General features: G+C 47.2%; 1 long non-coding RNA gene across 1 annotated transcript in view; it reads left to right on the top strand.

Moving 5' to 3' along the window:
• Positions 1–5,441: 5,441 nt before the first annotated feature.
• LOC135918245 (uncharacterized) overlaps positions 5,442–25,312 on the top strand; it is a 60,446-nt gene continuing 40,575 nt past the window's right edge. Inside the window, exon 1 of the long non-coding RNA XR_010569608.2 lies at positions 5,442–5,781. This is a non-coding gene — a long non-coding RNA (uncharacterized lncRNA). The remainder of the gene's footprint in view (positions 5,782–25,312) is intronic.

Below are 25,312 nucleotides of genomic sequence, written 5' to 3'. Positions count from 1 at the left end.
TCCTTATATTTACAATCGCAATAAAAAGAAAGTGTAGAAATCGGACGCACTAATGGAACTGATGTACGCGATAATTAGATGAGCCAACGAGGCAAAATGGTGCATCGAAATTGACGCGCCGCATACTTCAATGACGAACGCATCTCTCTAGCAGGGATACATACCTGTGCCGCGCGAACACGCAAAAACTCTTTGACGTAAGGTAGCTTTCACCAAGTTGAAATACATTTTAATGAAGAGGTGTTGTGCCGCCGACACGCGGCACCGACGATATCTTTTCAACCCTTCCTTCAGGACACGCAACGGAAAGCGTGTTAGTAGAGTACGAAACAAGATCGACGAAAAGAAACTGATGTATCTTGAAATATAAGGTCAAAATTTAATGTGTCACAAGTTTTCAAAATAAATTTATTGCGCCATATTACGAAACGTCGATGTCTCGTCCGTGCGGCGCGCGTCTGTAAGGTCGTCACGTGACATCCCCGACCCGTTCGACCTGCTTACAAGAGTACAGAATAAAATTAGCATTACTGTGCTTACTGCATCTTCAGCGAGACCTATTATTATTTTTATAGTGAGCCTCGCTGACAGAGTAATATATGTTTACTTATTTTATATTATGTAGTAAAGCTTTCTCTAAGTAAAGCTTCTTTACTAAAAAAATTAAAAATAGAAGTTACTACCAGGTGAAAATAGGTCACCGCCTCTAGAGGAATTTTTGTATAAAATAACTTCATTCATGCTGTGTTTATTATACTGATTGTATCTTTTATTTTGAAGTTATGTTTCTTAAGGCATTGAAGTTGATTTGTGCGGAAGAATATTTTGCTATGTGCAATGTACAAATCCACTCCTGCGACAGCTCAAGTATGTGAACATAAAAACAAAAAAATAAAAAAAAGATATGATAATTGCTGGCGCCCACCAGCTTCGAGGCCACACCATACCGGTCGTAAAAAGATCGAAGAACACGGTTTCCAGAAAAGGCCGCTTCTGAAAAGGAGATCGGTCCCTTTCGTGTGTCTGCCGGCGAAACTCTTTTTCCTGAGAAGCCGTTTTGCTCGAAAGGCTTTCGAGTACCCGTGTGACAGGGGTGTAAGACGGTTTCGCTGGAGCAATAACAGAAGCGACAGTTTGGCCTCAAGAGTCTGTCGGTCACGGGCCATATCACTCTGATGCGCCGGAATACAAAGCGCATTTCTAAGTTGTTGCTCTGTAGGGTAAGTCTATTTTTATGTTTTGGGGAAAAAGACGTGCGCATTGCGCCTCAAGACTAATGAATAAAATGTTGCGCATACGTTCAGACAACCTTCACATGCGAATTGTCGTTTTCTACAGTGTGTCGACACACTGAAGTATTGGTAATCTTAGGACATAGATATTACCGCACTCCAGCCACTCGATATCGCCGACAATATCTTGTTCGCCACGTTTAACCGGCTACGTCTCTGAGCAAAACCGGAATTTGTCCGGGGCCTAAGTTTCAAATAGCGAGTGGGTCCTGAAATGTGTTGAATGGAAAGACACCACGTGTTTGACCTTGCAGAAACGCGCCTTCCCGCCACAGTACCGTGGGTGACGCACAGAGAGTTTCGGCAACGAACGCGCGGCATATTATTTTTTTTATATAAGCTGGGAAGTGCGTGCGGTCATATCTTATCAATAAATTTTGTCTATGTGACGCCTAATGCAGCAAAGTTTTCCAAAGCGTTACCTTGTAGGAGTGGAATAGCGGATGATAAAAAATTGAGCAGATCCCGCTACTTGGTATCTATATATAGACAGCGAAGCATTGTGCGAGTGCATAACTAGTCTAAACGTGAGTATGTGTTCATGGAATTTCCGGAGATGGTGACAGGGAAGGCTCCATTCAGGCTTTGTAGAGAATATTATGCAATGCCGCCACCGGTGCCAGTGGTGCTCGAAGGCGAGCTTTCTGGTTCTTCTTTTTGTTCTCTTGCTTTCACCCGTACGGCCGGCGACGCCGCAGAGGGATGAAATGACGGATGCTGTGAGCGTCTCCTTTAACAGAAGCGGTGGGTTGCGCCACCAGGCTCTTGGTATTATTGTGCCTATTAACGCGACAGCGTTAAGGAGCTCGTGTCGCAGAAAAGCCGGTGTCGTCGGCGGCGGTGTCGGCGTCGGCGGCGTTGGCCGTGAGCGATAAATCCCAGCAGGCACTTCATGAATAAAAAAACAGCTTGCAAGATGGGCTGGATGGGAATCGAACCAGGGTGTCCGGTGTGTGAGACGGAGGCGCTACCACTGAGCCACGAGTTCGATGCTTCAAAGCGGTACAAACGCGCCTCTAGTGAATGCGGTGTTGCGTGCGTCGCTTGCTCAGGCGCACATTTCGTTGCCGCGCCGAACGCTGCGTTGCTCGACGCTCACCGCGTCCGATACGGGGCGCGTAGTCGCTGCGCCGTAGCCCATTGTCTTACATTCCTTGGCGGGTCGACAGGAACGCTGTCGCGTTACACCCTTGAAGGCGAAGCTTAAGCGTCCTCCAGTTTTTTGTTCTAGCTATGTTTTTCTAAAAAATAGTTCACGATGTGCAGAGGCGAACGGCATCTGCTGATGCTTGTGCAGTCGTCGTGACGGGCAGGATGCACCTTCCAGCTTTTACATGAATAGACCAGGTACGTGAATCGGATGAATTGATTACGTGGGGGAGGATGCAACTAATTCTTGCTCAAGTTGGAAACATTTAGGCTGCTATTTCTGAGATTTATTTTTCATCGTTCCAGTAGCACGCCAAGGTCCAATCTGTCACTCAACCAAGTTCACCTACTAAGTGAAGCTCGCAGCAGGAAGCATGTTCGACATCCGCACTAAGGATGTGAGTGATGGTGCAGGCTAACACTCCCAGGGTTAACTCTTGTAGACATATACGTATAAATACCAAGGAAGAGGACGGGAAAAGCGTCGCGCGGTAGTTAAATTCAAAAGAGCATTGCACGAGTTGTGCGGAAACGTGGGTTCGCGCCAAACCTGCGGGCAATAGTTTTTAACACGAAAGTATTTTATGCCACATCCAGGATGAACTTCCTGTAGCGGATGTGACGTCGGAGCGAACGCGTAAAAAAATTCGGAGGACGCTTCACCCTTAGGGGTGGAGCGCGACACCATTCAGAGATCCCGGACTGCTTGTCGCGCTCCCGGCAACTGCAGGTTTCTTATTTTTCTGAATCTTCGCCTCCGGGCGCCGTTGCTGCGCATGCGCAGAGGCGAGTGCCATCCGGATGGTCTTGTTGCAGGGAACCACGCGGGGCGCGCCACTCTATGATCGGTAGAAACGTTAAAATTATGGAATATTACGCGCCGAAACCACTTTGTGATTATGGGGCACGCCACAGTTCAACAAGCATCAGCATTGCTTGAACCCCGCCAGCTGTTTCTGCATTGCGATGGCATTACCTAACAAAAGTGCTGCGCTAAGCGGCACGGAAAGCCAATTACGTCGACGGGAGAATCTCGCTTTGGTCCGGCGAGAGACACGCCAGCGCGAAGCAGGACGCCTTCGCGTGTTTGCCGCGCACGCTGCGAACTCTGGCACTAGCATTCCCGAAGCTGAGCGCGTCGTGGCTCAACGGGCTGCCCAAGACACTGCGGAGCCGTACCACAATGCACATGCCTTCGCCGAAGCGACGAGGCAGCTCTCCTGTAACACGGACACCGGCCCGCAAAGGCTCCTCCTTTCACTGCAGCTGACCATAAGCTCACGAAGCAAACATGCAAGAGCTTCTACGAAGAGACGCTTCATTTTCGTGTTCAACCGATTCCTATGAAAGAAAGATAAACCATACCTTTTCTTCATTCACCTTCACTTATTTGTGATTGCTACATTTGACTGAAATAAACAAGTAATTCCTTCAGCTCTTTCCTTGTTGTCCCTGTCGGTTGGCATTGTATGGTTACACGTGGGACGAGTGGCTTGACGCACGTGCCATGATTGTAGGTCTTTCTTCTGCAACGTCTTCACATGAAATCAGTGGAAGAACTAACGAGTTGCCTGTTCTGTTCTCTTTTACTCCGAATCTTTCTGTTCCTTCCGAGGGCTGGAAATTCATCAATTACGTAAAATCCAACTAGCCCAGCTTTCTGCAACACGTGCTTCACTTTAGTTCGGCTGATAGGAGTGGGGGTTTGGACTTCCTCGTGATGTCCTAAGCGATCCGCAGCCCTAGCTGACGTGGCAACCCTTGTGCAGACCATGATGCGATGATGTGCAACACGAGCTGTCGCAAAGCCGGAAGTGTCCAGTGAGACTCGGAGAACGTCGATAGTCAATACTAGCCTGAGTCATTTAGTTTCAGGTGAGTGTGTGTACAAGAGATGTCGGGAACCTAGTGTATCGGTGATGAATGTGAATGCAGCTTTTTTGGATGAAAGCACCTGTCCTATGCGGGCACACCATCCTGAAGCCTCGTGTAGGGCATCCTGTGGGTGTTCTAGGTCTCCGTGAAGTGTACACCCTGTGACGTCGTCAGCGGGGGGAAAAAGAACGTACCGGTGGTAACTGTGTGTATATGACTTCATTCGTATTTCTTGCCCACGTACAAATAATAAACATAGGGAAAGGCGTAGTAGTAGCGTTTCGAGGACGTACTTTTGATGAAGGAGCCTGTACATCTATCTGCTTGCAATAGTGTTGTATAGCACATCAGTATTGTAGCTGACAAGTAAATATATTCACCCGTAGGCACGCTTACAACTGTGGTATGAACAAAAAGTACATTATAAGGTACAGCACATGTACTGAATCATATTTGACTTAAACAAAACCGATTAGCAAATGAAAAAATAAATGGTGTGACACTGGCTTCAAGCCAACGCTTAACGTCGAAGAAATGCGAATAGATCCGTACTCTTGGCATTTATTCACGCCTAGTTATCCCGAACACCCCCCATAAATAGGCTGGGCATTTTCCTCTGCTTCTGCTCACTAAATACTATTAGTCATTCTCTTGCAAAAAACGAGAGACAGCGATATCCGGGCACTTCTTCCGCTATCTGCGTCCTTTATTCATTCTTTGTATACACGCATTTCATAGCAACGATCAGTGTTTCTGCCCGGCAAAATGCAAGCCGGTGGCGCTTTTAAACAAAGTCACAAAGTGCTTCCACTTCGGTAATGCACGACGTAAGCTTTCCTTCAAACCCTGCACGAACGCGTCTGCGAAGGAGACGCTTGATCAAAAAGAAAAAGAAAGAAAGGAAGTGCGCAAATCCACGGCACTAATGGAACTGACGTAAGCGAACGTTTCAGGAGCCAACAAGGCAAAATGACGCATCAAAGGCGACGCGCCGCATAGTTCAGTGACGAACGCGTCCCTCAAGCAGAGATGGTGTCTCCACCGGCGCTAGTTTTGGTATTGGCAATACAGCGCCGCCACGAAGCTGGTAGCCAAAGAATATGCAATAACGTTTGCATACGTGGCGTTACCTTTTCAAACTACATAAGAATAAAGTAAGGCGATGCAATTATGTGTAGATATGTGCTTTAGGCTATTTCCTTTTTTGGCGTCTTGTAACTTTATGTGGTCACTTCATTTGCTTCGCCAAGGGGAGGCGCTCTTGCTCTGAAGTATTCGGCTGCCATTTTCTTCGTGCACGTTTTTTTCGTATGCTCTGCAGTTTAGAACTTTCTGTACCTGCGAATTTTTCGGCAATGTTGGAAAAACTGCCTTCAGGATACAAGGCTCGCTGCGCTGCTGTGTGACGTGGGAGCTCGAGGAGCAACACGAGGGCGACATGTTTCTGTTTCCCAGCGGACGTGTGGTAAGCGTACTTTTTGTGCAATCGTTATGAAGAAACAAACGTTGTTCTTGTCAAAACAACTATAGGATGAAACGAAAGACCTTCCGCGCTTCTTTTCAAGTGAATATCGTTGTTTCGGTTTGGCGTGGCGCAATTTTTCTGCCGCGTTGTAACAAACTAAAGCTGCTTCGCCGATTGATGCTAGCTGACGCCCAGACGGAAACTTCGTTTCGGTATATGTTGGCGGTTGCTCTTCATTTTTCCACGAGTAGAACGCGTTCAATTTATGATGCCTGCCGAAAGTGTTTGCATGTTTCCTGCGCAAACTGTTTACGCAGGAGAGCGTTCCGGGAACAAGTATTTTTCTTATTACATTGCCGCTTCTTATAGGTCATAAAAACGGCACAAGAAAAAAAAAACTACGTGTCAGTCATCGTTTGCATTTTGAATAATGAGTTCGAGTTTCCTATGTGTCGACATAGGTTCGCTTCGCTTTTGAACCTGTGTTTAGAAGGGCAGAATTTTTCAGCCGCTTCTTCGTACTTTTACCTTCGTTTGGTTTCGCTGTTAATTGTTCTCCAATTATGACCATGCGGCATTTTGCTCATTTCTCAGAAGTCACATATGGCGAGATGACGCTAAATTGGGACTCCTAGCAAGGCTGGGCTGGGTTGCTGGGCTGTGCCGACTGTTGGAGTGGAACAGAAGGCAATGGACGGGCAATGGTAGGGGGGGGGAGGGGGATCGATGAAGGTAAGCAAACAAAGGTATAAGTGGTTGCATATCTGTGCTTCTGTAGTTCATTCTTTTCGCACAAAAACCACTTTGCAGGTAAAAGCGCAAGTGCCAAGAGAGGGGCCAGCGCTGCCTCTTCCTCGTAGTTTGCTCCGGCGCCGTGTTCCCTGTGACGTCACGCAGCGAAATTTGCTCCGCGCGCGGGAAGAAACGTTGTGCGTGCCAGTCCTTCGTTATCGCTTGCTCGCGTGCGGTGCGTGATGTTCCCGATTATGGCTTAAAGTAAAAAGCCGCACAGTTTCCCTGACAATGAGCGAATTCTCGTTCGTGAAAACGGGCGCCGCGCTTGGCCCTACGGCATAGGTTACGACGAACACATTTCTGGCCGCACATTGCCGTCTTCTCCCTCAGCTTGGTTTGCCGCTTTACAGCAGAAATTCTTCCGGAGATGAAATCGCAATGTTCAGTTGCCCAGCGGCTTTAAACTATTGGAAGTTACTTTTGCTTTTATTGGCATTTCGCAAATGATATTGAGTCAAAGGAAATAGAATGATCAATTACCTAATCCTTAACAAGATGAATCAAAACTATCTCCGGTCAAGAAAACTGTAGATATCTATATATCCTGAATGCATTGCAGCAGTAAAGCTTGCAACTTTGCTTAATAAATTTTGGGATCGTATTGCTACTTCAAATTACCCGCCGTGGTTGCTTAGTGGCTATGGTGTTGGGCTGCTGAGCACGAGTTCGCGGGATCAAATCCCGGTCACGGCAGCCGTATTTCGATGGGGGCGAAATGCGAAAACACCCGTGTGGTTACATTTAGGCGCACGTTAAAAAACCCCAGGCGGTCGAAATTTCCGGAGTCCTCCACTACGACGTGCCTCATGATCAGAAAGTGGTGTTGGCACGTAAAACCCCATATATTATTATTATTAATTTGATTAGTAGGCAAATGTCTGCAAATCAATACGAACGATAAAGCTACTATCCTTTCTTCGTACAGCTATCTACTAATTTACTACAGCAAACGGTGCTTCGCCTTTCGGGCGTAACTGCAAAATTTTTTATTTATTTAATGTCCGCACAATGTGGCAAGGTATGCTTCATTCAGACCTTGTAGAGACGCTAATGCAACGCCACCGCCGCTGCATGCGATGCGGGAAAGGGAGCTTTCTGGGTGTTGTTGTTTTTTTGTTTTTTGTTTTCTTTAGCCGCGCACGGCCGGACCTGCCACAGATGGGTCTGCGGATGGATCCCATGAGCGCCCCGTTTAATGGAGGCGGTGGGTGGTGCGATCGCTCTCTTATTCCTATTTTGCCGATTGTCCTACCTATCTTTTGAGAGCAGGCATATGAGAGCAGCGACTACGTTGCTGCTCAAGATACCCTTCTGGTTTGATATGCAGTTGTTCACGTTATTCTCCGCGCGGCTATATGCGCGCCTGTACTTAAAGCCTATGCCTAAGCTTTAATTCTGCATTGACCCAGTTGCCGTTATCATCACCGCTCCTGATTTGTTAGGTGACAGCGAGAGATTACGAAAGGTCCAATGAGCTTTGCCCTGGCACCACTTTCGCTTCACGGTCAAGCACGGCGTCATCACTGCCCCCGACAGCTTTTTGCCTCCGGGATTTAAAGGACTAGCATCGGCTTTCTGTCTTCAGTGGGCACGGGGTAGCAGCGACGGTGTTGTTGCTCAAACTCCCCTTTTGCTTTCATATGCTGGTTGCTGCAGCCCCGTCTAGTTATTGTAAACGTTCAAGCAACAGTTGTATTTTGCTTCTCACGTGCCCAAGTGCTGTCTGCGATTTCTCGAACGACTGTATATTTGTTGTTAAACTTCTCATGGTAAAAACAAAATCCTGGACCGCCTAATCCTGTCCCAAGTGATTTGCACTAGGAACTGCTTCATGCTGTCAGTGCCTTGTCAAATGAGTTTGACAAGTGTCATATGGAAGTTATGGAGTAATTCCTCGAGATTGAGGAAAACCGAAAAGGCACTTACGCAAGAAGTCACAGATCTTGCAGAAAGATTGGCAACTTTGGAATCTATAGAATCTATAGAAAATGCATCGGCCCCAGCTCAAGTTACCCGCCTTGTTCATGAAGCAGCTACAACTGAAAGTGCCGCACTTAGCTCAAGGCTTGACGAGTTGGAACATCGGTCCCGAAGGGTTAATTTTTTATTTTACGGAATATCTGACAGCGCTAACGGGACGTAGGCACAGTCCTAAGACTGTGTTGAATATCTGCCGTCGCGCCTTCCCAGATTGAACGATACCGATGGTATGATCGACAGAGCGCACAGGCTGGGTTCCTTTGAGCAACTAAAGACACGCCCAGCTATCGTCAAGTTTTCGTCTATTAAAACCAAAGTGTTTGTTCTCTTTCAGAAAGCTAAGCTGAAAACAGCTGGCATTTCTGTGGGCGAATACTTTTGCAGATCAAGCCCTTCTCACGAAAAAAATAGAATGCGGAAATCTAGCGGCCAACCCTTTCGACTGCGCATATTTTTACAAGCTTATCATCAACAAAAAATGATACATCTACGGCGCAGGTACTGATACCTTTAGTGAAGTCGACTCTCCTCGTCAGGCACGCCTACCTGCTAATCGCAACGAGGCTTCGAGCACTACTGGCAATTCGTCAGCGCACACTCTTAAGACGGTAATGTTTAATAAACAGCCACATTCTCACAAATTAGTGCAATTTTAAAAAGAAAAGAAATACACAGTAACTTATACTCATGTAACCCCTAATAAAGGCGCATATCGGTGAGCCTATCAACCAGAAATAAAATCGTAACCTACACTCAAGCAATGTTTAATACTGGCGCATATTATCACAATTTCGTGCACCACTGAACTAAAAGGCATATATTAACTTTGATTATAGGTAAACGCAACCTTTTGGTATTGTAACGTTTTCTATAAGCACACAGTTTTGCAACTCTTCACCCCCGCGTCATTCTATGCATGCCCACGAATACAGAACAAATGATTCTCCGGCGATCCGTTAAACTTCACCGCAATGCACTTGCCTAATTCACCGAGCACTTAACTTTCCAAAAATCCCATTTCAAAAGGTCAGCCAGATTTCAACAAATTTCTGATAGCAACGCCAGCAGCATACTCTCCTAAGCATACATGGGCCTTTAAGGCACATAGTCGTAAATACAACAAAGGGCCGTAAAAGCGCATGTTGTCAGAAAAAAGTATCCCTTCGACGTAGGTAACGAAAAGTTCTTGAACTTCTTGCTGACCTTCCGAAATACCATTTTTTGAAGCCGCTGCTCAATAAGTTACCATTTTTTGAAACCGTTGCTCAATAAGTTACGTTAGTGACCTGCAGGGAAGTTCAGAGGACGGCCGAAGGAGCCATGTACAAATTTCACGGGCAGGAGCACAAAGACGCGCTTGTGAACACGCGCCATTCTCTATGCCTTTACAAAAGATCACAATAAAGAAGTTCACAAGAATAGCCGAAGGGGCAATTTCCAGGATTCTGGGACATGACCCTGTCTAAAATTATTAAATATGCAGGTCTTAAGACAAAATGACTTTTTATTGATGTGAAAGTGTCATCGCGGTGACAGAAATCAGAATTTACGCGATAGACAGTACAATTATTGAGGGACAAAATTTAATAATCAGGTTTTTCCAATTATTTAGGGGACATGTCATAGCATAGTGAAGGCAGCCAGTGCTGAAAGGATGCCAATTTGCCATAGCTTGTGCCTAACACGAGTTTCCAGAAATTGAAACGTAAGCATCTGTAATGAAGTGCGTTGCTGTTTTAAATATTGTTTTGGCACGCTGTGCAGCAACATTCTGTACATAAACATCTCAACTGGAACAGGAATACATTTTATGGCATGTTTGATGTATCTGTTCTTGAGAACATTCTGCGGCAGAATACTTCCAGCAACCGAATATGGGGTGCTAATTGAACAGCTCTGCCGCTAACCACAATTGGTTATCTATCGATAATCAGTCAATTATTGGTAACGTTCCTGCTAACGATTGTTGCGGAAATTTTGTGGCGATTTCTATAATCTTGTTCAGCAGCAATCAGCATTTCAGTTCAAATTCTCCAGTCTTAGTATTCAAAGACAGTACAGATCACAGCGTATCAGTTACCTTTCCCACCTTGCTATTTGGCGTATTGGGCAGCTTGCAGCAATTAGTATAGAATGCACGATGCATCATAAAAGTTGTAGCTTTTTAAAAAAGCTGGCACATATACTTGGTAATTTGAAGATTGAACGTGCAAAGCAGCGAATAGTTCGTGAAATACGTCTGCTGCTTTCGTTTTGAAGAGGTGAATGCACTGTATAAAGGTTGGAGGAGCAACATATTTCTTTGCTGTGGTTCATGTTGAAAGAAAGCTTTCTGCAAACAGTATGATACCGTCATCACATTATAGGGAGATTTCTAATAAACATATTTTGCACAAGTGGAACGCAGATCTGGAAAGGTTGCACATTTCGGTATTACTACCCATTTCTGCATGCAACATTGCCTGTTAAACAAAATTTATGGAGCCATGAGGCAGCACAACCCTCATTATGGAATTGATGTGTCTGGCAGCTGTGAGAAGAGAAGCTGGCAGAAAATGTTGATAGAAAATGTAATGATTACTTTGTTTGCATCTAAGAAATAAGGTAATTCAACGTTTTCCTTCCACAACTAAAAATACATTTCCTTTTCTTTTTTTTATCTTCAAGGCCATGAAGCCATAACGTAAAAATCTTCTCGATTAGCGCTGCGTGGCAGCAGACATTTATTTGTACAGCAGCACCAGTAATGATGGCATAAATGTTCGTGGTTCGTGTACTGTATGTTTATATACAAATACATATTGCACTATCATAAGGAAGACGATCTCAGCCCTGTTGAGAGCACACTCATGTAATATTGCAGGCAGCATGTCAGTTGCTAATTCTCCGATCTCCTTGCTGGGCAGTGGAGCTTACAGAGACAGAATAGTAATCTTACAGTCTTTTATTTACTTGTATGAGTCGCACTGCATACAGCTATCAACATGTAAGAGGCATGAATAAACCACAAACGGATAAAATATTACCGCAAAACAAATATTTAAACAGGCAAAATGTGAGTATGCTCTATCAAGGAAATTTCGGTAATAATAAAAATTCAAGAATTATTATTGGAAAATTAATAATCATATAAAACTAATTAACGTAACTTAATTCCAAAGTCAGTTCGTACTCCACTCCAGTAAAATAAACAACACCGCAAGAATACGACAGTTCAACAGTAGAAACGCGATATCAAGTGATTATATAGAATTACTGCAATTAACATTCTTTAATTTCGGATAGCTTACAATTATTTTGTGGACATATGATCATATCATCACAAAACACCAGTTCCGTGCATGAGGTCTAATGCCGCGCGTACGCACAAAAGTGAAACATACACTCCGGCTTTAAAATAACCAACACGGTGTCTAATAAAGGTACAAAAGAAGCTATTTTTATGAAGCGAGCAGATAGTTCGCTTCGATAAAACTGAGTATCGTAAGCATGATCATGAATTGACTGTGAAATATACGACACACGCAAACCAGCAAATAAACGATTCAACCAGAAGCATTGCTTATTAGGTCACCTTTATTGCTGTCTTCACCATTCGTTGCAGCAGTCAAAACATATGCGATGCTCGCCCTTCTCACATAAACGAAGAACTTTTACCGCTGTCACGTAGCAATGCGGCTCCTTGCAGCGGCCATGCAGCGCACCAGACATGTCGCTGCTCCACGGTGGCGTGGGTTCTTTTGAGCGGTTCGCGCACCATTACGAGACTTTTTGCTAACTGTACCGTGCGTCGCAAGCGACTCAGACACACAACACGCTTGGTAAGCACTCGCCACCACATCGGAGAGCGTTAAAAGTGGTTAGAACCATGAAAGAAACAACGTCGGCAATACATAATCTGCGGCGGCTCGGCGTGTGAGACCTCGAGCCGTGGCGTGGGCTGCCTCGTTGCCCGCGAGCGGGACATCGGAGTGTGCGGGGGTCCAGAGGAGGAAGACTGTAGAATTTCGGGGTTGCGAGGGCGATGGCGAGTCGCCGTCGTCGCAAATTTGTGGTATGCGGACCGCTTACCGCGGATTGCCGCCTGCGAGCCGCTCATCACGATTGCAGCGCTCGGCCCCGCGGCCAGTGCTAGAGCTATCGCGGCTTCTTCGGCCGCCTGCGTGTATCCCGTGGTCACCGTGGCGCTCGCGAGGCACTTACCAGTGCGGTCTGCAACCCCGGTCGCATTCAGAGATCCCTGACTGCTTGTTGCGCTCCTCGCAGCTGCAGCTATCTTCTTTTATTGTGATATCAATTATATTGACACTCCAGTCACATTTATCCCGTCGCCTTCGACGTCGCCGCCGTGAGGTTCCGTATGAGTGAAAGCGTTTGAGGGTGATCCAGCGAACGTAGGCGAACGCGGTTCAATCCCGCATGCGTGAGCGAGGAACGCGGCCCGGACGCGTGCCTTCTCTTGTCGAGGGTGAGGCAGGGAGGCGAGGCGAGGGAGGAGGGGCGTTCTTCTCCGGCGGCTCCTACGGTGCCTCGACGTCCTCCTCGACCGCCACTCCGTATAGAGTGCAGGCAGGGGGAGGCAACCGAGGCGTCTACTGCGACGTTGCCCACGCGAATTGCGGACGTTGTAGTAGACGCTTTCGGTGGGCGCCGTATACACCAGAACAAAGAAAAAAATTGAGTGGCGCCATTTTCAAAACGCAGTGGCGCCACCTGCTGCTCCAACGGATTCGAGCTGCCAAGCGAGGTGACCGCAGGTAGACGCAGTGCTTGCGCTGTTTGCGCTTTGACATTTTTTTGAAGTTCTCACGAAGGAGGGGATGGTGAATTTTAGCTAACGAATTTAGTTGGTGAAATTCAGCTTCTCGGCAAGATTGTGCTGCAAATCGCGATGGCTGTGGCAAGCGCAACGTCCGCAGACGGAGCGGATCGTTAAGGCACGTCCGCGTTAGCTTTGCACGCGGAAACGTTGGTTCTGCTGCTGTTCTACTTTGATTTGCACGTCTGACAATACGTCGTGAACTAGTAAGAGCCTTGACGTACGCCATATATTTCACCTAGGCGTTGTATTGCCTGGAAAAATCTCGCGGACCGCACCTTGAAAACAGGCGGCAAGCCGTAGGTTCGAGTAAGCCTAGCGCACGTGCGCGGATGCCGAGATGTGGCGGTTTTTTGTCTCGGGACGGCGGAAGAGTGAATTAACATTAGTTCACCCATGTCGGATCTACTGTGCAATGTATGCATACTTTTTTAACAAACGTCGCCGCTCTGGCCCTCTGGCCTGTATTTACGATCATTAAGACAAACCAGCTTTCACACGTAAAGGTTGCGAATAGTTGCTAATGCACGTGAATGCACGCACTGCGAATAGGGCTACGCGCACGCGAACGCGTCTTGTCAGCTCAGAGAAGATGGCGGCCGGTCGATCGGTTCCGGAGTATGAGCGTAGCCCATCCGGTTCGAGACTATCGTGTTCTGGTCTACAGGGACTCGTTGCCGGCGCTTGTGTGTCTCGAAAGCGGTCTGCGACGCCCCTAAGGCACGCACCGGCGCGGGCCTCATCTTCAAAGCGATCTGCGATGGACGCAGAGTGCACGTATAGCCGGTACCTTTGTATACACTCTACTTTCGACATTTTGTACGCGTTGAAGCGACAGATGCACGGAGGTAAATTGTTCCGCAGTTTCTGCCGCGGTTCCTAACTCCAGTGTTTTCACAGACCGTTTCCGCTGTCATCCAGCTACGCACGTTCAAGTTTACATGTGCGCACGTGACACCGTCCTCGTTAATTTATTTAAAACACGTTGGCAGGCTAGTTGGTCTGAATCCATGATAGAACGTGTAAGCGCGACTCTACAAGGACATAGAAAGAAGCAGACACACAAAGACAGCGCTGTTTCCGTGAGTCTGTCTATTTCAACGTCTTCGTTGAGTCACGCTTACATATATTCTACCACTGTTAATTTAGTTAGTAAGCGAATGTTTACTAGTTCACGCAGCCGATAAATCTACTATCCTTATTTCGTTCAGCTATCCACTAATTTGCTATTGCAATCGGTACTTCGCCTTTCCCGCAGAACTGCGATATGTTTTATACACCTTCGCCGCCGCGCGGCGCTGCCATGCATGCGCGGAGGCGAGCGCCATCTGGGTGGTGTTGTTGCAACGAACCGAGCGTAGTGCGTCGCTCAACGAACGGTGAAACGCTGAAAAAGGGGTTTTGTGTTTGAGTTACCGCGTACCACAATTATGCTTTCTCGTATATTACATTTACAGACGAATGCTACATGACGGCGCCTTGGGATTAAGTCGAACTTTACGATACTTCTGATGCGTTTTACTTGGAGAAATTAAATTAGTTTAGTGACGCGTTTGCGCCATGCGGAGGACCGGCGTGTATTGAAATGATATTTCGCTCACAAGACGCTCAGTGCCGGCGATGGACGCTGACTGCGGATAATGTAGGACACAGGACACTTAAAACTACCACGTAATATGCTATATCTTGGCAGGTACGGAACCGCTACGTAATGGCGGTGACGCGAAGCACTGCATCATGGCTCTAACGAGCACCGATAGGCAGCGCTACGGTAGTCTCAGCGCAGCGGAGAGTCCAACCAGGTCCATGCGATGTAGGCCTTCTGCTTAGCTGACGACGCAGTTTCCGCAGATGGTTACTTTTTCGCGTCTGATTGCCTGTGACGCCTCGTCGCTTACGAAGTATACCGTCGACATGCATCAGCATCGCTTACACGCCGCCCAGCGCTTTGCTCCCTATGGCATTAACTAATGGCTGCGCTAAGTGGCGCAGAAGGGCAATGACGTCGGCGGGCGAATCTCGCTTTTGTCCAACGAGACGCACGCCCGCGTGAAGCAGAACTCCGCGGGGTTGCAGTACACGCTGTGGACTCTGGCACTCGTATTCCTGAAGCTCAGTGCGTCGCAACTCAAGTGGTTGCCACGTGCACTCGTGCCACAATGCTCGCGCCTTTGCCCAAGCGACTCGCCAGCAGAACGCCGTGCGCCAAGCCATCCTGCGACATGGACGCCATCCGACAAATCCTGCGCCTTTAGCTGCAGCGCACCGTGAGTTCACGAAGCTAACATGCAAACTCAATTTCGTGTTCTACTGGTTGCAGTGAAAGAATGATAAACCGTATCTTTTCTTTCATCCAATTTCATTTATATGTAATTGCTACATTGACTCAAAATAAACAAGCGGGTTCCCCTAACCTTTACTTGTTGTCATTGTGTGTTGGCTTTGTGCTTTTACACCTTTGACGAGTGGCCTGACGAGCGCGCTATGACTCGAGGTCTTTCTACTGCGGCCGCTTGACATGAAATCATTTGAAAAACCAGGCTCCTACCACTTCTGTTCTCTTTTACTCTGAAATTTCCTTTCCATCCGAAGCGCTTGAAATTCATAAGTTGCATAAAATTGAGCTAGCCCAGCTTTCTTCAATTCCTTCTTCACATTTGACTGACGCGGCGGGTAGGACTCAGCGCAAGGGCGCTTTCTTGATGTGGTAGGCGATGTGGTAAACCCATGCTTACGTAGCAACCCTTGTGCCAACCATGATGCGATGCCGTGCAACACATGCTGTCGTAGAGCCAGAAGTGCCCAGTTGGACTCGAAGTGCGTGGATTGTCGGTACTAGAGTGAGTCATTTAGGTCCCGATGAATGCGTGTTTGAAGGACAAGTCGGTGTACTAGCGTATCAGGGATGAGCGTGAATGTAGCCTGTGCATCGGAAGTGCCTCTACTATACAAGAACACCACCCTGAGGCCTCGTATAGTGCATCCTATGGCCGTCCTAGATCTCCATGTAGTGTACACACTGTGACGTCGTCAACCGGTAGAAAAAACATACCGATGCTAACCGAGTGTACATGAGTTCCTTCGCCGATATTGCACACGAACAAAGGATAAACATAAGGGATGGCGCCGTAGTAGCGTTTCTGAGATATAATTTTGGTAGAGGAGCCTGCCTATTTCCCTGTGATAGGCTCGTATACTACACCAATAGTGCAGGAAGCTAACGTATGCAAGTAACACATTGCGAATTCAGCCATCCTCATAGCAATTGTTCACTGCTAGGTATCCAGAACACCCCCTGTGGTCTGTGTGTCGCGTACACCCTGCGACGTCGTCAGCGTGTGGCAAAAAAGCAGCGATGAAATTTTTGTGTATATGGGTTAGTTCGCATACGTTGCGCACGCACAAATAATACACATTCGGGAAGGCGTAACAGTAGCGTTTCTTGAACAAAGTTTTCATAGAAGAGGCTTTCCATGTCTTATAATCTTCTATACTATATGAAGCGAGACGAAGGGAGGGTGGACTTGTCAACGGAACCAACTTTTCATAGAGGAGCCTCTCTATCTCAATAGTCACGCATACTAGAAGACACACTATCAAGACATGGAACAGTCAATGGAGCCACCTATGAGCATTTGTTCCCTGCTAGTTATGCTGAACACCCATTACAATGGCCCGGGGATTGCCTCAGCTTCCCCTTATTAAATTCTAACAGTCATTAGGTGTATAAAAGCAGCACTATAGCGTTGTCGATGTACTTCCTCTTCTGTGTGAGCTCTTTAATTCATTTTTGTATACTGGTTATATCGTAGCAAGGAGCAATATTTCCGCCGCAAAATGCAAGCTGCCGGAAGCGCGCTGGCATAACTACCATTCTGCATGAACATTGTGGAGCAGGAGATACTTCATCAAAATAATTGCAGACACGTCTGAAAGGCGAAGCACCGCTTGCGATAGCAAATTACTGGATACCTGTACGAAGTAAGGCTAGTAGTTTTCTAGGTCGTAGAAATTTGTGAACATTCCCTTACTAACTAAATTACCAATGATGGAATATGCAAGCGTGACTCAACGAGGACGTAGAAAGAAACCGACATACAAAGGCAGCACTGTCTTTCTGTCTGCTTGTTTCTACATCCTTATTCAGTCGCGGTTAAACATTCTATCAGGGGTTCAAACCAACTAGAACGTCAACGCGTTTGTCCAAATTAGCCAGCACGGTGTCACGTACGTGCGCACAGGTAGACATGGGCCCATCCCGCTCGATGACAGCGGAAAGTGTCTGAAAACACCGGACTTGGGAATCACGACAACAGCCGTGAGCCAATTGACCTCAGTTCATATGTCGCTTCAACGTGAACGAAACGACGAAGGCACAGCCCATACGAAGCTACTGGCACTACGTGCACTCTGCAACCAACGCAGATCGCTTTCAAGACACAAAAGCGCCTTCAACGTCTCTCTATAGACTGTAAAATTATTTACACCCTTGATGGTGAGAATTGCGAATCATAACACCCTTGAAGGGTGTTTTCATTCAAGAAACATCTCATCATCATGACTTTTTGCGAAGGATAAGGCAGTTCTAGATGTCATGACACCCTTTTACCCACCAAAAGGGTGCACTGACTAAGAATATTGGGGGTGGGTACAAGGGTGTTTTTGTTTATTTTTAATACATTCACGAACATACAGTCGCACGAAGAGATAGCACGTCCCACGGCACTACAGACCAGGGGCGGATCCAGAAGGGGGCCCTCCCCTACCCCAACCCCTGCCCCCCGGAACATGTCGGGCTTTCAATGCCGACAAAACTCCTGAAAAGTGTCCCCCTCCAATTCACTGTCTGTTTTGATGAGCCATTTTAAATATGTCCTGCGAAAAACCTGTTGCTGAAGCACTACTATCTATTATCTAATAGTGTTCTAGGTGGCACACAGTCCTGAGATGTCGTCACGCACAAATTCCATAGAATCCAAAAGCGCGCACCTATTTTTCTAGTAATGAATATTTAACCAATAGAAAAATGTTCAAAACATTTTCAGCAAGGCAGAACTAGTGCAGCTCTTGCTTTTGGGACGCCAGGAATCCAACAAAATGAATAGGACACGTGACAGCATGCAGCTGGACGCGCCACAATTGCTCCAAAGCAATGCGGTCGTCTAGGTTTTTTTAAGCATGATAAAACAGGCAGAAAAGGGCGTGACGAACCTTACGCGGACAAAAGATACGCCGATTCGGGAAGCTTTGACCCCACCTGACATTCTTTCGGCGAATCAATAACCCCAATTCATTCTGCTTCTCTCACGTTTACAAACAAGGAAGCTTCGTTGGCAAACTTGAGCCTTCTCACCCCCCACAATGCTTTGCTCAAGCAGCATCTACGGAAAGAGCCGTGCAAAACGCCCATGGCTTCGCGTCTGCGTCAATTTACAAAGCTGGCTGTGCAAAAGGAAACTATTAAGTTTGTAGTTGTATAGGAAAGTTCTACTGGCTTACAAACAGCTGCCAGAACGGAGTGCTAAAAAAGAAAGGGACAAGAATGTGAGAAAGTATAGAGAACCAACGTACAACTTGCGATGCATAAAGTATTTACAACACCGAATAAGAGCGCTATTTACTCAAATATTTCCCCTCCCGAATCGGAGACAGTATTATTGCATGCATGAATAGAAGGTTAAGCCAATCACTGTAGAGAGAATGAGATTCCAGAAATTGGCGTTGCATTTGCAGACCCATCTTTGTTCACGGAACAGTGGCGAGGCATGCGGGTGTATCTGAAGTCACTGTGCAGTCTTCGTGACGGGCAGGATGCTTCTTGCAGATTTTATAGACCAACTGTGTGAATAGACCAGCTGTGTGAATGGGATGAATCGAATGGATGGTGGCGGGTGCGAGTAATTCACGCTTCAGGTGGCGGCATTTAGACTATTATTTCTCTGACGCGTTTAGCAGCGGTCCCGTAGAACGCCAAGGTCCAATATGTCACCCAACCAAGTTCACGTAATCCGTGACGCCTGCGGCAGAAACTGTGTTCTACATCCGCCACTCAGGACGTGAGGGATGGCGCTGGCTCACATTCCCAGGGTTACCTCTAGTAAATATATATATATATATATATATATATATATATATATATATATATATATATAGATAGATAGATAGATAGATAGATAGATAGATAGATAGATAGATAGATAGATAGATAGATAGATAGATAGATAGATAGATAGATAGATAGATAGATAGATAGATAGATAGATAGATATGTATATATATAAACACCCCAGCAAGTGGAGGGGGAATGCTGTGCCACGGTACTTAAATTACAAAGAGCAATGCATGCGTGGCACGAAGACACGGGTTCACATTCAAACTGCAGCCAGTACTTTTTTAATAGGAAAGTGTTTTATGCTGGGGTTCACGATCAATTTGCTCTAATGGCTGTGACGTCGAAGAAAATCAAATCAACTTCACTAAACTATGTCACCAAACCAAGTTCACGCATTACGTGGCACCTGCGGCAGAAAGGATGTTCCACATCCGCACTGAGAACGTGAGCGGTGGCGCTGACTAGCACTCCTAAGGATAAATACAGTAAACACATGCAAACGCCCAAAAAGTGGACGAGAAAAGCGTTGCCAAAGTAGTGAAATTAGGAAGGGCATTGTACGCGTAATGCGAACAGACGGGTTCACATCGAACGTGCGGCCAGTTGAAACCCGTAAAAAAATTTGAAGGATGCTTAAGCTACAACTTTTACAGTGGAACGCAAAAGCAATCAGAGATCCCTGACGGCTTGAAGCGCTCCCGGCAACTGCAGCTTTCTTTTTTATTTCTCCACGTTTGCCTCCGCGCGCCGCTGCCACGCATGCGCTGAGGCGAGCGCCATCTGGATGCTGTTGTTGCAAGGAACCGAGAAGGGCGCACCCCTCTATTAATCGTGAAACGCTGGAAAAGGGGTTTCTGTTTGACTTACCGCGTAGCAGAATCATGCTTTCTCGTATATTCAACTTACAGTCCGACGTTGCCACGTCTGTAGGTTGTGTTTTGGTTCTACTATACGAGTTTTATGACGTGTTTTACTTGTAGAATTTCAAAACACTTTAGTGACGCTTGTGCGCCACGCGGAGGGCCTACGTGTTTCGAAATTATTTTTCACTCTCGAGGCGGTCAGTGCCGACGCTGGACGCCGACACCGAATTTTGTGCGACACGGGATCTTTAACAACACCAGGTTTCCGTGCTCTGTAATGGCAGAGAAGCCGCCACCACCGTGCAGCGTTGACGCGAAGCACTGCATCCTGAAGCTAAGGAGCGCCGACGGTTAGCGCTTCTGTAGTCTCAGCGCAGCGAAAACTGCAACGCGGTGTAGCCTGGTGTAGGCGGTGTAGGCCTTCTGCTCAGGTGACGACGCACTTTCTACAGATTGTTTTTCCTCCGCATTTGTTTAGCCTGTGACGACTCATGGCCTACGGAGTTTAGCGTCAACATGCATCAGCACTGCTTACACGCAGCCAACTGCTTCGATCGGGATGGCATGAACTAAGAGAACTGCTGCGTCAAGTAGCGCAGAAAGGCAACGACGTTCGCGGGCGAATCTCGAAGCCAGCCTGAAACTGTACGTCATCGCGTGTTTGCGGCGCACGCTCGGAACTCTGGCACTCGTATTCCTCAATCTGAACACGTCGGTACTCAGCTGGCTGCCCAATACACTAAGGAACCTTACCAGGATGCTCGTACGCTCACCGCAGCGATTCCATAGCACAAGGACGCCCGCCAATAGGACGCCGTATGCCACGCAATCCGGCAACACGGTCGCCAGCCACCAAATCCTGCACCTTTCCCTGCAGCGGACTATGAGTGCACAAAGTAAGCACGCAAGAGATCCTGTGAAGACACTTTTTCCTTTGATGTTCTACCGATTCCTATGATAGAAAGATAAAACATATCATTTTCTCATCCAATTTGACTTATTTATAATTGATACGTTTCACTTGAATAAACAAGTAATTTCCTCTGCGCTTTCCTTGTTGTCCGTGCGTGGTGGTTTTGTTTTGTTCTAGGACATTTGTTCTGCGCCTTGTCGACATGAAATCAGTTGAACTAGCGTCCTGCCACTTCTGATCTCTTTTTTTCTGATTTTTTTTGTTCCGTCGGAAAATATGGAAATTCATTAGTTACATAAAATTCAGCTAGCCCAGCTTTCTCGCATTCGTTCTTCACTTTCGATTGGTGCGGCGGATGAGACTGAACGCATTGGGTGCTATATTGATGTGGTAAGCGATGTGGTAAGCCCGTGCTCACGTAGCAATCCCTGTGAAAACCATGATGCGATGACATCAAATACATGCTGTCGCTCCGCCACAAATGTCCAGTTCGATTCGGAGTACATGGATCATCAGTACTAGAGTGAGTCAGTTAGGTTCAGATGAATGGATGTTTGTTGAAGGAGTCGTTGACCCACTGTAACGGTGCTGAACGGGAATGTAGCCTTTGTATCCGAAAGTACCAGTCCCATTGGGGCACACCATCCTCCGGGCACATGTAGGGCGTCCTGACGAAGTTATATGTAGCCATGTAGTGTACACACCACGACGTGGTCAGCGTGCGGAAAGAACATACCGAATGGTAACAGTCTGCATATGACTTTGTTCCCAGATCTTGCCTTCGTATAAGTAATAAACATACGGCAAAGCGTAGTAGTTCTGTTTATGGGAATTACTTTTGATAGAGGAGCCTCTCCATCTGTTTGTGATAGCCTCGTATCCCACAGCAATAATACAGCAAGGTGGTTTGATGCTTGCATTGACTGATTGAAAGCTTTTATTCAAAACAGGAAGAGAGGTAGAGTCCTTATGAGGCTCCGCAGTGGGTGGAGTCTCTATTCCGGGACCCCACTGGTACGAGCCGCCAGCTTAGCCCTCTGGACCAAGGCCTTTTGGGCCTGAAGGTCCGAGCAACCGAGCAGCGTCGCCTCCCACTCCTCTCGGGTTGGGTTAGGGTTGAGGGGAAGAGCTGAGTTTAGCTGACAAGCCCAAACCATGTGGTAGGTGTCAGCCAGCTCCCCACAGTATTGGCACTTGCCAGTGAAGGAACAATCGAAATGTTTCAAGATTGCCGGGCACAGTAAAGTGCTAGTGAAACGTCGAATCAAGATCCGTTCATTATCCTTGCCAAGCCCTTTTGCAGGAGTTGGGTATTGGCGATGCCTATCTTTGTAAAAGGTCGTGATATCTTTGAATGTTACAAGATAAATGCCTTCGGATTCCAGGTACTCACGGTCTAACTGGGACGCCCGGTATATGAGTGCTCGGGCCGCCGTGTTCGCGGCTTCATTCCCTGCTAGGCCCTGGTGGCTCGTAGTCCAGACCAGACAATGGGGAGTAGGATCAATTTCCCCGTTGCTGTAGTTCGCCAATATTCGTTCGGCTAGTGGGGTGATCCAACCGGCTTCATAATTTCGACAAGGCTCGCGCGAGTCGGTTATGATATATTGAGACCGGGGGTCAGAGGCAGCCAGGGCAATAGCTACCTCTTCTGCATGTGTTGAGCCCGAGGCTTTGAAAGTGAGCCCATCTACTTGCTTTTCCTCGTGAATGACTGATGCCGTATACCACCCCCCGCGGCGTGGACCGGCCACATCCACGTAGAAGACTCCGCGTTTGTTGCCGTAGTGGCGTTGTAAGGCGTCCGCCCTCGCCTGGCGACGACCACTGTGGTCTTCCCTATCCATTTTTGTGGGGAGGGGTCGAACTCTGATGGCGCGTCTCCAGAGTTCGGGCACTCGGACCCGCTCCTGAATGTGAAAGGTGTGATTCAAGAGGAGCCGGTCCAACAAACGCCGTCCCGAGTTTGTCTGAGCTAGACGTGTGCAGGCTGGTAAGGTGGGCTTCCTTGAGCTCCTGAAAGGTGTTCACCACTCCCAAAGCGAGAAGTCTCGCGTTCGAAGTTGTGACAGGGAGGTCAAGGGCCCTCTTCATCACTTTGCGGAGGATGACTTCGAGTTTGGCTTCATCATGTTTCCGCAGATAGAGATACGAGACCGAATATAGAATTCGGCTTGTTACGAAAGCATGAGCTAGCCGCACAGCGTCCCTGCTTCGCAATCCCCCTCTCTTGTTGGACACACGCCGGACCATTCGGCCCACTTGGTCCCCAACCTTGCGGAGCTTTTTTAGTGTTGTGTCGACTCTTCTTTGATTGTGGATAAAGAGTTCGAGAATTCTGAGCTCCTTGGCCTCGTGTATGGGACCACTAGCCAAAAAGAGATGTATTTGTGTAGTGTCCTTAGGTGTTGGTCTAAGGTGCACAAATTCTGATTTGTGTGGTGCACACTGAAGTCCGCAGCGCTCTGCGTAGCGATCCACTACGTGGGCGGCTACTTGCAGGTTTTCCTCTATATGCCCTATGTTTCCCTCTGTGGCCCAGATGGTGATATCGTCGGCGTACAGCGCATACCGCACGCCTTCAATACCGTTTAGCTGGGCCGGGAGATGCACCATCGCAAGGTTAAATAGCAGCGGGGAAAGCACAGCGCCTTGTGGCGTCCCCCTGGTGCACATTTCGTAGGGTCCATATTCGGTGTCTTGGATTTTGACGAGTGCGGCTCGATCCGTCAAGAAATCCTTGATATAATTAAATTTGTTTTTGCCACAGTGGGTCTCACGGAGGTGTTCTAAGATAATGCTGTGTTTAACGTTGTAGAAAGCTCCCTTTAGATCTAAGGCCAGGACAACTTTGTCGTTGTGAGGGTGCTCCGTTGGCTGTAATGTGTCGTGATTGAGTTGTAATAATATGTCTTGAGCCGACTTGTGTGGGCGGAAGCCGAACATGATGTCTGCAAAAGTGTTACGCTTTTCCTAATATTCGGAGAGCCTATCTCGCACCATCGTCTCCACTAGTTTGCCCACACACGATGTGAGAGGTCTCAGGTTGTCCGTATTAATTTCCTTTCCTGCTTTAGGAATGCAGGTGACAAGGGATGTTTTCTGATGCTTCGAGGTTTCGCGAATGGAGCCGACTACTCGGCATTCGTTCACGCCTACGGATCGTGAACATTCCCCACAATGGTCTCGGCATTGCCTCAGTTTCGTCTCAGTAAATTGTATTGGTCATGCTCTACTTAAAAGCAAGAGTATAGCGATTTCAAGGCACTTTGTCAGCTGTCTGCGTTCTTTAATTCAATCTTTCTATATTGGGCATTTTGTAGCGATGAGCAGCAATTCCAGCAGTAAATGCAAGCTGTTGCTGCGTAATAGCCAAGTCGCAAAGTGCTTTCACTTCGGTAATGCACGACCTTAGGTCAGATAACTGCCATCGCTGCATGAACGTGGAGGAGGAGACAATTAAAAAAAAGTATTCGCAGTTACTCCTTGAATGAAAAGCACAGATGGCGATAGCAAATTAGGAGGTAGCTGTACGAAGTAAGGATAGTAGCTTTATCGGCAGTATAAACTTGCAAACATTCGCTTACTAATTAAATTGGCAGTGATAGAATGTGTAAGCGACACTCAACGAGGACGTAGAAATACGCACAGAAAGAGCTGTATCCTTTTTTATACGTCCTTGTTCAGTCGAGCCTGCACATTCTATCATGGACTCAAACCAAGTAGCCCGTCAACGTGTTTAACTAAAGTAAGCGGCATGGTGCCACGCGCGCATAGGTTAACAGGAACACGTCTCGGTCGATGACAGTGGAAAATGTCTGTGAAAACGCTGGAGTTAGGAATCGCGGCAGCAGCCACGAGCCAATTGATCTCTCTGCATCTGTCGCTTCAACACGTACAAAACGTCGAAAGCACAGCGCATACGAAACTATCGCCACTACACGCCCTCTGCAAACATCGCAGAGCGCTTTGAAAGTGAGACCCGCGCGGGCGCCCATCTTGACCACGTCGCAGATCGCTTTCACAACTCACGAGCGCCGCGAACGCGT

This window comes from Dermacentor albipictus, chromosome 8 (assembly GCF_038994185.2).
Source record: "Dermacentor albipictus isolate Rhodes 1998 colony chromosome 8, USDA_Dalb.pri_finalv2, whole genome shotgun sequence".
Classification (NCBI taxonomy): Eukaryota; Metazoa; Arthropoda; class Arachnida; order Ixodida; family Ixodidae; genus Dermacentor; species Dermacentor albipictus.
This window is presented reverse-complemented; position numbering and strand designations above follow the sequence as displayed.